The sequence below is a fragment of the Saccopteryx leptura genome, chromosome 4, assembly GCF_036850995.1.
Source record: "Saccopteryx leptura isolate mSacLep1 chromosome 4, mSacLep1_pri_phased_curated, whole genome shotgun sequence".
Lineage (NCBI taxonomy): Eukaryota > Metazoa > Chordata > Mammalia > Chiroptera > Emballonuridae > Saccopteryx > Saccopteryx leptura.
This window is the reverse complement of record NC_089506.1, coordinates 71,296,580-71,313,346: the sequence shown is the minus strand read 5'-3', so window position 1 is coordinate 71,313,346 and position 16,767 is coordinate 71,296,580.

Genomic DNA, 16,767 nt, shown 5'->3' with positions numbered 1-16,767 from the left:
TTACTATTTGAATATTAATGCACAAACTAAATGTAGTCAAGAGCAATAGCAGACTAGAATAGTCTCCTTTCAGATTAATGTACTCCTACTTTTTACTAGGATATAAGTTGATTCATTTTGTTAAAATTGGTTTGTAAAAAATATGAAACATATATTCATATGGTTGTAAATATTTGGTATCAGGTTTTGACATGACTGAAATTCTGAAATAAAGTGAATCAGTTGACCTGAGTTGCTTGAAGTGTCTTCTAAGGTTAGGGTTTTCCAATTAAATAGCAGACTACTAAAACTAAAACAGTCCCCAAATTTACTATATTATCTTTTTTATATGCTTTCAGGAATGCAATTTTGCAAATGACATGAACACTGAGGCTTCAGTTGGCATTTATTCACCCAATGCAATTTATGTACATATGTATTTATTTATTTGAAAGAGAATGTGATGTTTAGAAAGAAAAAGTTAAGAAGAAAAAAGACTATTATGTTTCAGACTGTGAACTAATTATTAAAATATTTTACCTTCCAGGAGCTTAGAGTTTACAATGAAGACTTATGTAAATAAAAAAATTTCATAAGGTGCTAAATCAAATTATAATATTATAGTAGAGAGGGGGGAATATTTACTCTGGCCAGGTAAGAAAGGCTTCACAGAGGAGATGGAATTAATCTAAGTTTTCAGTAATAAGTAGGTTTACAAAATATAGAGTTGGCACACACACGAGAAAATAATAGTAATAATGTTATTCATAATAATACAATAAATAAAATGGTCCTGAAGTTGTCAACAACAAAAAAGGCTTTTTTTCATTTTTCCTTATAGTCATCTCACTTTGCAGATGTAAATGTTTAGCTATTTCTCTATTATATTTATATACTCATCAGTATTTATTGACCCCCCTGCCCAATTTGTAGGACAAAGGACATTATCAACTCACTTCTATTCTTCCTTTTTCTCCACCTACATCCCACCTGCTGAGTTTTGTTACATATACATTTAACCTAATTTGTCAAGATGGATAACATTTAAATGCCATTCTGGGGCCATAATGCGGTCTCCTTTGCTTAGTCTATAGCTAATTCTAAAAGTTAAAAGCCAATTACAGATATTTACATTATCAGGATTAAATTTAATAATGGTAGCTTCAAAGGCAAGTCATGCCCTGGCTGGTTGGCTCAGCGGTAGAGCATCGGCCTGGAGTGTGGAAGTCCCAAGTTTGATCCCAACCAGGGAACACAGGAGAAGCGTCTGCTTCTCCACCCTTCTCCCTTTTCTTCCTCTCTCTCTCTTCTCCTCCCACAGCCAAGGCTCCATGGGAGCAAAGTTGGCCCGGGCACTGAGGATGGCTCCATGGCCACCTCTTCAGGCTCTAGAAAGGCTCTGGCTACAGCGGGGCAATGCCCCAGATGGGCAGAGCATCACTCCCTGGTGGGCATGCTGGGTGGATCCCGGTCGGGCACATGCAGGAGTCTGATTGCCTTCCTGCTTCTAACTTCGGGAAAATACAAAAAAAAAAGGCAAGTCATGGGTAAGGATTTCATAAATTCACCATCAGCATCCTTGGCTCAATTTAAAGGTGAAGGATGCCAATAATATGGTTATGTCCGGATTTCCTTACATACCATAGATTATTCAATATCATGTCAAATTCAATTTACTTCTAACATGTTATTACATCTTTTAGGAAGTGTTTTCTTCTTGCAGTTTTTTTTTTTATCACTGCTCGGACTTCTTTATGTGGGAAAAATCATATCATTGGTTCATACTATTTCTAAACTCTTTCAGTTGTCCTTTATCCTCTTCATAAGAAATATATTCTATTTGCCTTAACATTTAAACATTGTCAATGCTTTCATGTGGACTGAATGGCACAGCTGCCATTCTGGAATTTTACTTCTCACATCTGTTGAGTTAGTCCCATTGTTTGTAAAGTCTTCTTATTAGTCTCCATGTATTTTTTTCTATGGTATTTCTCCACTGAATATTTCCGGAAGGGTAATTGGAAGGTAAATATCCTAATTCTGTACATGTCAGAAAACACTTTACTTGTCCTTCAAACTAAATGACACTCTAGGCATAAAATTTGTACTAATTTGTAACTATAGAAAATGATTAAACTTGGCCTAAAACAACACTAACTTACTTAACTTACAGTTCTGCAGGTCATATGTCCAACACAGACCTCATTGGAGGAGGCACTGGGATTATGTTCCTTTGCAGAGGATCTCAGGGAGAATTTGTTTCCTGTTCAGTCAGGCTGTTGGCAGAATTCAGTTCCTTGCACTTATAAAACTGAGCTGCCTTTTATTTTTTTCCTGGCTATAAACTGTAAACTGTTTCCAGAGTTCAGAGACCATGATATTCCTTGGCTTTTTGCCCACCTGCAAAGCCAGCAATGTTGGGCCAAATGTCCACATCACATCTCTCTGACCCTTCTATTGCCACAGGTCTCTTTGATGCAGCCAGAAAAAGTCCTTCTACACAAGTGGTGAACATGTGGCTATTCCAGGATAATCTCCCCATCTCAAGGTCTAAAAACTTATCACATCTGCAAAGTCCCTTAAGTGATATAATGTAATACACTCACAGGTTTGGGAAATTAAGCTGTGAATCTCTTTCTTTCTTTCTTTCTTTCTTTCTTTCTTTCTTTCTTTCTTTCTTTCTCTCTTTCTCTTTCTTCTTATTTATTTATTTTTTTATTAAATGAGAGGCAGGGAGGCAGAGACAGACACTCATATGCAGCCTAACCAGGATCCATCCCCGCAAGCCCCCTACCAGGTGAAGTTCTGCCTATTTGGGGCCATGTTGCTGTATTACTCAGCAACAGAGATATTTTAGTGCCTTAGGTGAGGCCATGAAGCCATCCTCAGTGCCTGGGGCTAATTTGTTCAAACCATTTAAGCCATGCTGTGGGAGAAGAGAGAGGGAGACATAGCAAGAGAGAGATTTAAAAAAGGGGAGCAGAAGGGGTAGAGAAGAAGCTAGCTGCTTCTCCTGTACGCCCTGGCTGGAATCAAACCCGGGACTTGCACACGCCTGCCCAACACTCTACCACTGAGCCAACCATCCAGGGCTTAGGCTGTGAATTTCTTTAGAGGCCATAACTCTGTCTAGATTCAAAAACATTTTCTCTCAAAACTTTAGTGGCACTGTTCTTTTCTTCTTCCACTCTCAAGTATTGTTTTTATGTCAATAACTTTATGTCAACTTCATTTTTATTACTCTGTTAACAATTATTTATCTCTCTGGAAGATTTAAGAGATTATAGTCATCCTTGAAAGCCTGACATCCCAAATGTTTAGTCGTAGTCTTTTTTCAATTCCTCCTATTTGGCGGTCAGAAGGCCCTAGCAAGGTATTTTCTCAGGTCTTTCTTTAGGTCAGAAAATATTTTTTTGTAGATTTTTTTGAATCAGTGATATTCATTCTAGTTTTTATATCCACCATTAAATCGATGCATTTAGTAAGTATTCATGTGAGTGAGAGATGTTTACCCTAGACATACAGATTTGGCTGTCAAGAACATATGGAAACTGAGAATGTGTATTTATAAAGAGAGGAAGCTCGAGGAAGAAGCCAAGAAAAGTATTTCTATTTAAGGTTAAGCAGAGATAAAGAAAAGGCCAGTTATCTTGTGGAATGGCAACATTACCAGGAAATTGCTTCTGGTAAAATTCTATCCCCTGAAATTCCCAAATCTTCTTCTGAATCACAGAATTCTACTTAATTTTCAAGACTTATAAAATTTTCCTGGTCTTTTAAGAAGAGTTCTCAATGTTGGATAATTTGAACATAGATTTTAAACTAGAGAGTATTATACAAGTTTAGATTGTTAATGTGACTACTCTTACCTCAGAATGCTTTCATTCTTTCAATAAATACTTACCAAAATTTGTTTTTTAACTTTATTGAGAAGTAGTTGACAAATATAATTTTTTTTATATTTAAAGTATACATTGTGATAATTTGATATACGTGTACATTGTGGAATGATTACCACATTCAAGATTGAGATAACACATTTATTACCTCAAATACTTAACTCTTATTCTATGTGTGTTAAGAATGCTTAAGATCTACTTTCAGCAACTCTGAAGTATACAATGTTGTATTAGTAACTGTAGTCACCATGCTGTACATTAGATATTGGTCCTCAGAACCAGTATTTTCTATGAAATTTATAGCAAGTCTCAATTATTCCAGGTCTTTTGGCCCTCTATTTTCTCTTGCCTTAGAAAGTACTTTTGAGAGGCAGACAACACCAAGCCTAGACTCAATCAGCTCTACAAACAATACACCCAAACACACAGACATAATGAGAAGACAGAGAAGTTCAATCCAAATGAAACCACAAGAGAAATCTCCAGAAAAGGAACTGAGTGATATGGAAATAACCAAACTTCTGGATACAGAGTTTAAAATAATGATTGTAAGGATGCTTAGGAATCTTAGAACAAGAATGGATGGTCATTACGAACACCTAAATAAAGAAATAGCAAGTATAAAAAAGGACATTGAAATATTAAAAAAGAATCAGTTGGAGATGACAAATACAATATCAGAAATGAAGACCACAATGGAAGGAATTAAAAACAAGATGGATGAAGCTGAGCATTGAATCAGCGAGTTGGAGGACAAGTTGAATGAAGGCATAAAAGCAGAGCAGAAAAAAGAAAAGAGACTCAAAAAGTCTGAGGAAACTCTTAGAGAGCTCTGTGACAACATAAAGAGAACTAATATCCGTATCACAGGGATTCCTGAAGAAGAAGAGAGAGAACAAGAGATAGAGACTTTGTTCAATCATATCATAGCTGAAAACTTCCCTAAATTAATGCAAGAATAACTCTCACAAGTTCAAGAAGCACAGAGAACTCCATTAAAGAGAAACCTAAAGAAATCTACACCAAGACACATCATAATTAAAATACCAAAGCTAAGTGATAAAGAGAAAATATTAAAAGCTGCTAGAGAAAAAAAGGCTATCACCTACAAAGGAGCCCCCATAAGGATGACATCTGACTTCTCAACAGAAACACTTGAGGTCAGAAGGGAATGGCAAGAAATATCCAAAGTAATGCAGAACAAGAGCCTACAACCAAGACTACTTTATCCAGCAAGGCTATAATATATAATTGAAAAAGAAAAAAAAAGCTTCCCAGACAAAAAAAAAAAAAAAAACCTCAAGGAATTCACTACAACCAAACCAAAGCTGCAGGAAATGTAAAGCCACCTGTTGTAAACACATTAAAGTGGCAAAAGATTATAGCAAAAGAGGAATACAGCTTTAAAAAATAAAATTGAAATAAACAACTACATATCAATAATAACCTTAAATGTAAATGGATTAAATGATCCCATCAAAAGACATAGGGTAGCTGCATGGATAAGAAAACAGGACCCATATATATGCTGTCTACAAGAGACACACCTTAAAACAAAAGATGCATATAGACTGGTAAAAGGATGAAAAAAATATTTTATGCAAATGGAAATGAAAAAAAAAGCTGGGGTACTAATACTTATATCAGACAAAATGGACTTTAAAACAAAGGCTAGAGTAAGAGATAAAGAAGACCACTATATAATGATAAAAAGAGCAATCCAACAGGAAGATATAACTATTATAAATATCTATGCACCTAATATAGGAGCACCTAAATATATAAAGCAGACTTTGATGGATATAAAGGGTAAGATCAATAGCAATACTATAATAGTAGGGGATTTTAATACCCCACTAACATCACTAGATAGATCCTCAAGAAAGAAAATTAACAAAGAAACAGCAGACTTAAAGGACACACAGATCAACTGGATTTAATAGATATCTTCAGAACTTTTCACCCTAAAGCAGCAGAATATACATTCTTTTCAAGTGCTTATGTTACATTCTCTAGGACAGACCACATGTTAGGACACAACAGTGGTCTCACCAAATTTAAGAAGATTGAAATCATATCAAGCACCTTCTTTGATCACAATGGCATGAAAGTAGAAATCAACCAAAACAGAAAAACTCAAAAATTCTCAAACATATAAAAAATAAATAGCAAGTTGTTAAATAACAAATGGATTAACAATGAGATCAAAGAAGAAATAAAAAAAATTTAGAAACAAATGATAATGAGCATAAAACAACTCAAAATTTATGGGACACAGCAAAAGCAGTACTGAGAGGGAAGTTCATAGCACTACAGGCACACTTTAAGAAACTAGAAAAAGCTCAAATAAACAACTTAACCCTACATCTAAAAGAACTAGAAAAAGAACAGCAAGTAAAGCCCAAATGTAGTAGAAGGAAGGAAATATTAAAGATCAGAGTGGAAATAAATGACATAGAGGCTAAAGAAATGATACAGAGGATCAAAGAAACCAGGAGCTGGTTCTTTGAAAAGGTAAACAAGATTGATGAACCTTTAATTAGAATCACCAAGAAAAAAAGAGAGAGGACTCAAATAAATAAAATTAGAAATGAGAGTGGGGAAACAACTGACAAAACAGAAATACAAAGGATTGTAAGAAAATACTATGAAGAACTGTATACCAAAAAACTAGACAACCTACATAAAATGGACAAATTCCTTAAAACATATAATCTTCCAAAAATCAATCTGGAAAAATCAGAAAACCTAAACAGACCAATTACAACAAATGAGATTGAAACAGTTATCAAAAAACTCCCAAAAAAGAAAAGTCCTGGGTCTGATGGCTTCACAAGTGAATTCTACAAACTATTCAAAGAAGAACTAACTCCTATCCTTCTCAAGCTATTTCAAAAAATTCAAGAGGAAGGAAGACTTCCAAGCTTCTTTTATGAGGCAAGCATAATTCTGATTCCAAAACCAAGCAAAGACAACACAAACAAAGAAAATTATAGGCCAATATCTCTGATGAATATAGATGCTAAAATCCTCAACAAAATATTAGCAAACTGGATCCGACAATATATAAAAAAATCATACACCATGATCAAGTGGGATTTACTCTGGGGAGGTAAGGCTGGTACAATATTCACAAATCAATCAGTGTGATTCAATACATAAACAAAAGGAAGGAGAAAAACCACATGATAATTTCAATAGATGCAGAAAAGGCATTTGATAAAATCCAGCACTCATTCATGATCAAAACTCTCAGCAAAGTGGGAATACAGGGAACATACCTCAACATGATAAAGGCCAGCTATGACAAACCCACAGCCAACATTATACTCAATGGGTAAAAATTAAAAACAATCCCCTTAAGATCAGGAAGAAGGCAGGAGTGCCCCCTTTCACCACTCTTATTCAACATAGTCCTGGAAGTCCTAGCCACAACAATCAGACAAAAAGAAGAAATAAAAGGCATTGAAACTGGAAAAAAAGAAGTAAAACTATCATTATTTGCAGATGATATGATATTGTATATAGAAAACCCTAAAGTCTCAGTCAAAAAACTACTGGATCTGATAAATGAATTCAGCAAAGTGGCAGGATATAAAATTAATACTCAGAAATCAGAGGCATTTTTATACGCCAACAATGAACTGTCAGAAAGAGAAATTAAGGAAACAATCCCCTTCACTATTGCAACCAAAAAAAATAAAGTACCTAAGAGTAAATTTAACCAAGGAGATTAAAGACTTGTACTTATAAAATATTGATGAGAGAAATCAAGGAAGATACAAACAAGTGGATGCATATACCATGCTCATGGTTAGGAAGAATAAACGTCATTAAAATGTCTATATTACCCAGAGCAATTTATAAATTCAATGCAATACCAATTAAAATACCAATGACATACTTCAAAGATATAGAACACATATTACAAAAATTTATATGGAACCAAAAAAGAACACGAATAGCCTCAGCAGTCTTGAAAAGGAAGAATAAAGTGGGAGGTATCACGCTTCCCGATATCAAGTTATAATACAAGGCTATTGTACTCAAAACAGCCTGGTACAGGCATAAGAACAGGCACATAGATCAATGGAACAGAACAGAGAACCCAGAAATAAATCCACATCTTTATGGACAACTGATATTTGACAAGGGAGGTAAGAGCATACAATGGAGTAAAGACAGCCTCTTTAATAAATGGTGTTGGGAAAATTGGACATTTACCTGAAAAAAAAAATGAAACTAGACCACCAACTTACACTATCACAAAAATAAACTCAAAATGGATAAAAGACTTAAATGTAAGTTGTGAAAACATAAGCATCTTAGAAGAAAACAGGCAGTAAAGCTCTCCGACATTCTCGCAGCAATATATTTGCCGATTTATCTCCACAGGCAAGTAAAAGACAGGATAAACAAATGGGACTATATCAAACTAAAAAGCTTTTGTACAGCTAAAGACAGTAAGAACAGAATAAAAAGACAAACTACACAATGGGAGAACATATTCGACAATATGTCTGATAAGGGGTTAATAACCAAAATTTATAAAGAACTTGTAAATCTCAACACCAGGAAGACAAACAATCCTATCAAAAAATGGGCAAAAGAAATGAATAGACACTTCTCCAAAGAGGACATACAGATGGCTAATAGGCATATGAAAAAATGCTCAACATCACTAATCATTAGAGAAATGCAAATTAAAACCACAATGAGATATCACCTCACACCAGTCAGAATGGTGCTCATCAACAAAACAACACAGAATAAGTGCTGGCGAGGATGTGAAGGAAAGGGAACCCTCCTGTACTGCTGGTGGGAATGCAGACTGGTACAGCCACTGTGGAAAACAGTATGGAGATTTCTCAAGAAATTAAAAATCAAACTGCTTTTTGACCCAGCTATACCACTTTTAGGAATATACCCCAAGAACACCATAGCACTGTTTGAAAAAAAGAAATGCACCCCCATGTTTATGGCAGCATTGTTCACAATAGCGAAGATCTGGAAACAGCCCAAGTGTCAGTCAGTGGATGAGTGGATTATAAAGCTTTGGTACATATATACTATGGAATACTACTCAGCCATAAGAAATGATGACATTGTATCATTTACAGTAACATGGATGGATCTTGATAACATTATACTGAGTGAAATAAGTAAATCAGAAAAAAACTAAGAACTATATGAATCCATACATAGATGGGACATAAAAATGAGACTCAGAGACATAGACAAGAATGTGATGGTAATGGGGGAGGGAGGGGTTGAGGAAGGAGGGGGGGTGGGGATGGGGAGGGGCACAAAGAAAACCAGATAGAAGGTGACGGAAGACAATTTGACTTTGAGTGAGGGGTATGAAACATAATCAAATGTCAAAATAATCTGGAGATGTTTTCTCTGAACATATGTACCCTGATTTATCAATGTCACCACATTAAAATTAATAAATTTTAAAAAGTACTTTTGTTAGATTATATCTTAAATATGTACAGTGTACACTATCAATAAGATTTATACTGAGGACTCAGGAAAGGGATATTGGAAACTGAGATTCCAGCTCTAGAAGACAGAAAAACATTTGGGGTAATTGTTCTTTTATTGAAAACATTGAATGAGAGAAAATATAATTTAAAGTATCTTAGTTTTAAATATCATCTGAGCATGGACTGTCATAGACACTATGTGCTTGAGACATAATGAGCTTTTCAGCCCTCCCTCCCTACAGGACAGTGGTATGCAATTCTTATCATTTCAATATAAAAGTACTTTTGCAACTGGCCCCAGATAAATACTTTTATCCAGAGCCAGTCTTTTTATTTTGGTGGTTACAATAGCAAGGTAGAGAAAATAAACAGGGTCTGCTGTACAAACTAACATTGTAATGAAGATCTAAATTTGCTCATTATCCCTTGAAACAGCGGTTGGGAGGTACAGAGAGGACGGGATATTGCTGTTCTTTTGCATACTTCGCAAGGAGAAGGAAGCAATTTAAATAAAATATCTAACAAATAAACTGTTGGGAATTTGTCCTAAGTGTGTTCCTGGACTCTGCAGGAAGCCTGTGAGGAGAGTTGAAGGGCTGTAATGATGAGGAAGATTTTGTCCCAGTCTATGATATGTTGAGTACACAGGGTGATCTCTTCTGCAACTACTGTATGTCTGTATTGGTATACTCATCCTGGGGGCCACTCTTGTCACTCCCCAGGCCAGTCAGCAGGCGCCAAACCAATCTATATATCTAAAGGGATTTTTAAGATGTCGTGAATTTTCCTTCATGATTCATATTTACCTTGCACCCAGATTTAGTGAGCTGTGTAATCTATTATTTATTAGATTACAGCTAATTATTTATTTTCAAATATAATTATAGTTTTCATCCACCACAAAGTACTGAAAAATAAAAGGCATCTTTTAGAAAGCTGCTTTTGAATAGAACCATAAAAATGGCTTCCTATTTTCAAAGTTATATTTTAAATAAGAAACACTCATTCTTCAAATGAGTCATCCCATGGGCCCTGGCTGGTTGGCTCAGTGGTAGAGCATCGGCCTGGTGTGCGGGAGTCCGGGGTTCCATTCCCGGCCAGGGCACACAGGAGAAGCTTCTCTACCCCTCCCCCTCTCCTTCCTCTCTGTCTCTCTCTTCCCCTCCCACAGCCAAGGCTCCATTGGAGCAAAGTTTGCAGGGGCCCTGAGGGTGGCTCTGTGGCCTCTGCCTCAGGCGCTAGAATGGCTCTGATGGGCAGAGCATCACCCCATGGTGGGCATGCCGGGTGGATCCCAGTCAGGTGCATGCGGGAGTCTGTCTGACTGCCTCCCCATTTCCAGCTTCAGAAAAATACAAAAAAAAAAAAAAAAAAAAAAAAAGTCATCCCATGTATATATATGTTAAGGTTTTATTTTATTGTGATTTTGAAAATTTTATTTGAAATTTGAGAATATTTCATATCATATTTAAAATTATTTATTGATTTTAGAGAAAAAAGAAGGGAAAGAGAGAGGGCAGACAGAAAAATTGACCTGTTCCTGTGTGTTTGATCAGGGATTGAACCTACAACCTTTATGCATCGGGACAATGAGCTAACCAATCAAGTTATCCAGCCTGGGCTTATTGTGATTTTTAACTAAAATTTTAAAGATTTTGTTTAAAATAACTTTTTTAAAAAATGCTACTTTATTTTCTCCCCCATTGGTGATATTTTTAAAATTACAGTTGACATTCAATATTAGTTTATATTACATTCAGGTGTACAGCAGACAGGTTAGACATTTGAGATATTATTTAAATGGACTTAAAATTAACTTACGGTGTTAAGGTCACAAGTCAAAATATATACATAGTTTAAAAAGTCTATAAAAATTGCATCTAATAAAACAAAAGGAAAGGGTAATTACAACATATTATATAATAAAATAAATGTAGCTTCTATTAATTTGAAGTAGGATGTGAATGAAGAGTTTGAAGTTCCTTCATAAAAAAATAGTCATTCTGTTTCCCTAAGACTTAATTTTCCCTTCCAGAAAACATTTATAGTTTCTAAAATATAAAAACTAAGTTATTTGCTGATTTCAACACTGAGAAAGATAGTGCAAAGTGCTTTGGCAAGAGTAAGGGCTTTCAGTAACAGCTCAGCTCTTCTTTGCAATTTTTAAAAATATATTGATTTTTTGCTATTCTGTTCTCATTCCTGTGTGGGAAGCGTCTAGTCTGAAGCCTTTCAGGAACCTCAGTCCTAGGGTCATTGTGTTCACGTACTCAAATTTTATTGCTCTTTTTTGAAAGAAAAGATTTTATCTTTCTAATGGACAATTTTTTTTCTAATAAACAATTCTTGGAGTCAAATTTATGGCCTTACATTTGCTGCAATTGCAAACTCACACTCTTCTCGTTGGATTTCTCCAGCTCCAATAGAATGTCATGGCTTTCTAGACTTTGCCTATCTGTATAGTAGCTTTCTGATTTTGGACATTCAGGGACTTAGAAACATTATGACCTATTCTGTATTTTCTTTTTCTAATCTTAATCTTTTCAGAGCTTTTAAATTTTCTAGGGCTTGAGAGAACATTTGCTATTATAATAGCAAAAGAAGTTCTTTTTCACCCATCATCAAGTTTCCTTTAGCAGTAGAACTGAAATATGTGTTAACATCTAATGTTTCCTTTTCCTCTCCAGCAGGTCCAGCTGAATTTGCAAAACTTCAGCATCATGGCAGGTTGTCCTCACTCTTATTGGGCCTCCTCCAAGGTTATTTGCTGGACCAGATCCCTGCTTTTTCTTTTGTTTTATTATTTTAGTTTTTATTAGAAATTCAAACCTTGTTTTTTTAAAGCTAATAACACTGGGAAACAAAATTTTGTGGCATCCACAAAAACACTTGTTCTTACCTAATTCGAGTGTGCTGATCTCAAATCTGACATTAGTTTTTCTCTATAAGCTACAGTTTTTTTGCAATTCAAGATTTTAGGTTTTCATCTTATTGTGAAATTTTCAACATTTAGTTTAACATAATGAAGTAGAATGTCTTCTTGGACATCATCTTTGTGAAAATATAACAATTTATATAATGCAGTAAATACACTAATACACTAAAACAGTGGTTCTCAACCTGTGGGTCACGACCCCAGCGGGGGTCGTGACCCACAGGTTGAGAACCGCTGCACTAAAAGATATGATTGCATCAGAATTTGTCTACAATTTCAAAATAGAATATATTAAAACACTTATTTTAATCATAAAATTTGCGCAAAACTTATTTAAATTCTATTCAGGCAAAAAGTTGTGTTTGTAGCTCTTGCGTTTGTGTACTTGTTGAGGACAATCTCGTTTGATGCTCCAGCAGTAGTCTGCTCATCACTAACAGCTTCAAGATTTTCGGGAAACTTATCAAGGTGACTGTTCAGGAAGTGAATTTTAAAGCTCATGTTACATTTAATGTCGTGGAAAGCCAACAGCATCCTTTGTACCAGAAGTATATAGTTTTCTGCTCCTTTGTTGCCAAGGAAGTTCTTTGTAACTGCCACAAAAGACTGTCATGCTGCTTTCTCCTCCTTATTCATCTTCCTGGCAAATTCTTTGTCACGTATGAGGGTTCGAATTTGAGGTCCATCTAATACATCTGCTTTTTTCTTCTCGAAAGACAAGGCAGGAAAAGCAGAAATAATATGTTGAAAGCATTCACTTTCTCTATTCAAAGCCTGAACAAACTGCTTCATTAAGCCAAGTTTGATGTGAAGTGGAGGAAAAATGATCCTGTCTCAATTAACTACAGGTTCATTCACAATATTTTGCATCCTTACTTCCAGAGCTTCATGTTTTGACCACTCCTTCTGTGTTCAGTGTTTCTCTTGAGCTCAGATGTCCCACAAACACAGAAAGCAAGGATACTTCGTAAAACCTCTCTGTTGTCCTAGCAGGAAATTTATCATTTTAAGATCCACACAAATGATCCAGTTATGCTCCTCACACTTCAGAAAGTTGAGAACAATTTTTATGTCATTATAATCTTCTTGCAGATGAGTTTAATAACCAATTGGAACTGCTAAAAATAGGCAATATATGCACATTTCACAAATGATGAAATATTGCGCCTTTGACGTTGAAGTGTGTAACAACCACATTTATAACAGAAGGTGTCAGGACTATTCTTACATTTACGCCTACTTGAAGAAGCCATGATTCAATCTTAAAACAAAATAAGAGGGTGTTTATATCAGATAATAATTTTTTACATTTAAAAATAACTACAATTATGTAAAAATGATGTTTATAAAACATTAATTGCCTTGTGTTTATGTACATTCTAAGAGTCATTGCCCTTTAACTCCAATTTAAAAACCAATGCATGCCATTAACTGTAATAAAAAGAAATTAAAATTGCATAAAAACTAGAGCATGCACACAAAAAATGGATTTTAGATTTGGAATCAGTGATGCAGAAATATATAGAAACAGTTCTAAAATCTCATGCAACAGAAAATGAAAAAAAATTATTCCCCAGTGTAATCTTTCTTCTAAAGATTCTCCTTTGATGTGTTTTTAAAACCTAAATTAAGGGTACTATGCTTGATTGGATATCTTTACTAACTCTGGTGAAAACAACCTAAATTAATAGGTGAAATGTGTATTATATACTCTGTAATATGCTGAGAAACTGGCAAATCAAACCCAATAACATGCAGAATTCAAGAAATAATTACAATAGCAGAAGTCAATAAAATTCAAAACAAGACCAACAAATATAACAAACCTCTAAAAAGAATGACTAAGAAAATAAAAAAGAGAAGAGCTACAAATCACCAATATGAGTTATGGAAGAAAGAACATACAGACCCTATAGATATTAAAAGTTAATTAGGAGGTATTACAAATAGCTTACAACTCATAAATATAACTTAGATAAAATGAACCAATTGCTCAAAAGATGTAAACTACCAATGCTCAGTAAAGAATAATCTAAACAGTCATATATTTACTGAAGACATTTGTTTCATAATTAAAACTTTTTAACAAATAAAATCTAAAGCCAAATAGTTTAATTGATGAGTCTTACTCAAATTTAAAGAACAAAAAAACCCAGTTCCTCACAGTCTTATTCAGAGAATAGTAGAAGATAGGAAACTTCTCACCCATTTTCTGAGGCCAACATTGCCTTGATATACAAACCAGGTAAAAGACTTTATGAAAGAAGAAAATTATGAGCTGATATACTTTAGAAACATAGCCTTCAACAAAGTATTAGCAAATAAAACTCAGCAATAAATGAAAGGGAAAAACATGTCTTGAACAGTGGATTTTATCCTGGGAATGCAAGGTGGTCTAATATTTAAAATTCAATCATTGCCACTTATCATATCGATAGGAGAAAAACCATATAATCATCTTAAGAGAATATAAAAATTATGATATAATCAAACACCCATTCTTGATAAAATCTTTCAGCAAGAGGTATTAAAGGGAATTTAATAAAGTGCTTTTCCTTCACTTGATAAAGGGCATCTACAAAGCCTATTGGCAACATTATACTTCATATTGGAAGACTAATACATTTCTTCTAAGATTTGCAACAAAGCAAGGATAACTTGCTTTCTCCAGTCCTATTTGTATCATACTCAAAGTCCCAACCAGTGCAATAGTCATAAAAAAATAACAAAAATGTGACATATCAAAATCATAGACTGTATGGGAGTTTTTTTTGTTTTTGTTTTTGTTCTTTTTACTAAATTTGTAACCTTAAATGTTTATATTTGTAAATAAATGAGTGGAAATTAATGAGCTAAGTATCCAATTTTAAAAATTAGGATGGAAAACTAATAAAACTAAATAAATAAGAAAAAATATAAAGAAGATAAAAATTATCAAAACATACAAAAGAGAGGCTCAACCATGACAAATATAGTTCATGGATATAATTTGTAATATTGAAAAACCATTGGCAAGACTAAACAAGAGGAAAAGAGGAAGGGCATGAATAAACAGAAATAGGAATTTTAAAATGGGGATCTGCAGATGCTGTAGAAATTCTTTTTTAAAAAATAGAAGGGTAGTAAAAATGATTTTTTTCCTAATGCATTTTAAAACTTTGAAGAATTAAGCACAATCCTAAAAAAAATTTACTTACTAACTCTTCCAAGAGAAGATATAACCTATTTGAATAATTCTACACTACTCAAGTAACTATCAGTAGTTAACGATCTTCCACATTAAGAAAATAAAAGAAACAAGTGAATATAATCAGACTTTCAAGCAATTAATAATTTTAGCTTTATACCAACTATTATAAAAAATAGAAAAAGAAAGAATGCTGTGTAACTTATATGGGGCCAGCAAGATCTTTGCACTGAAGCCTGACAAGAACAACTTGGAGAAGATCCTTCCATAGTCATCGTACTCAATAATATGCATGTAAATTAATTTTACAATATAAGCAACTTGAGTCTAGGCATATATTAAAGATTCTTATACAGTAGCCTCCCTCTCTGTGGGATATGTTCCAAGACCCTTAGTGGATAATATGAAATCTTACACATACTGTTTTCTCCTATGCATACATAGCTGTGATAAAGTTTAATTTATAAGTTAAACACAGTAAGAGATTAATAATAGCTAATACTAAAATAATTATAATATATTGTAATAAAGCTTATGTGGTCTCTCAAAATATCTGACTGTACTGTACTCACCCTCTGATGATGATGGTGGTGTGAGATGATATAGCGCTACCTGATGGACAAGGTGAAGTGAAGGACGTAGGCATTGTGACGCAGTGTTAGGACATCACAGTCATGCATGGCTTAACTATAGTGATGCACTCTGAGAAATACATTGTTAGGCAATTTGTCCTGTGCCAACATCCTAGAGTGCATTTATATAAACCTAGATGGCATAGCCTAGCACTGTAATCGTATATGTTGTACTTTTATTTATTTAGTTAGTTATTTTTCAAAGAAGTAAGTTAATTTACTGCATTTTAAAAATTTTATTGGGGTAACATTGGTTAATAAAATTATATAGGTTTCAGGTGTAAAATTCTATAGTACATCATCTGCATATTATATTGTGTGTTCACCACCCCAAGCAAGTCTCCTATCACCATTTATCCCCCCCTTCCCCTCTAGTAATCACCATATTCTTATCTGTGTCTATATGCTATGCTTTTATATGACTGGCAGCTCAGTATGTTTTGTGGACAAGTCCTGCCAGGGGTGAGGACGACGGAGACACAAAGACCCGACTCCGGGGACCAGGTTCAGTGACGCAGATCCACTTTATTCAAGAAGTAAGCTAGCTTATATACATGGGTTCAGCCTATAGGGTGTTACAGCGTGTTCCTCATAGCCAATGGCGCTAAGTCACTTCCTTATAGCAGGCGAGCTCCCTTCCTGGTAT